The following is a 930-nucleotide window of genomic DNA, read 5'->3' on the forward strand; positions in this document are numbered from 1 at the left end:
CGACCGTCATTATTCCTGGTGCAGCCTGAGCTCTGCACTACAGAAAGCAAACAATTAAGACTGCTTCTCATTAGTATTAGTCAGTAATTTGATTAAAGAAATTGAATCAAGAGTGATTTAAATAATACAATTATAATTTTAGTCATTTATAGACTAGAACACCTAAATAGTTACAAGTCAGAGTTTCTCAAATGAGACAATTTGCCGCTTTTCCCTATTTCATATCATTGTAAATCTGAGGTTGACAAAATAATCCCACCCCAGTTCCACTGAGTAGCTGTTCTGGAGCTTTGATTCTTAACACATGACCCTTCTCAGTAGATAACGCGGAACTGTAAATGTTCAAATATAAATTTTTTGAGCATTTTAATGACGTCTTGTCAGTGTTGGCTTAAAAGTTGAGACTGAAGGTTCATCCATGAGCTTCAAAACAGTCGGCTGATTGACAATGTATCTCACAGATCCATAATAATGGCAATATATCGTCTTCTATAACTAATAATATATTTGATGTTACTGGATTGTTTGTCAGATAAAATAAGAGATTTTAAGACATCGCCTTAGATTCTCTTAAGTTGTTGTGCAGTTAAGAAAATATAAATGAATTAAGCCTACTTTGTGATGAAAAACAATGATATTTGCAACTCTTATTAAAAACAAACCAATCCACAATCCCTATGATTTATATGCCAACATCAGGAGCCAAAACGGAGTAAAACTATGACAGGTTGCAGAAGATGCAAATATAGGTCAAACTCTGTGTGGAAATGTTAGAGGAAAGTGATAAGAGATGCTTTGAACCAAGCTGCCATACATGTATCCTATGTATAAAGACTGCTCTGGTGACGTTTAGCACGTGAAGGTCAGTGTAAAATCGCAGTTGAGGACCACAAACGCACAAATGCATACAGGAATAATTCACATTGACTG

Source organism: Morone saxatilis, unplaced genomic scaffold (genome assembly GCF_004916995.1).
Source record: "Morone saxatilis isolate NCDOM2014 unplaced genomic scaffold, NCSU_SB_2.0 Contig5, whole genome shotgun sequence".
NCBI lineage: Eukaryota > Metazoa > Chordata > Actinopteri > Moronidae > Morone > Morone saxatilis.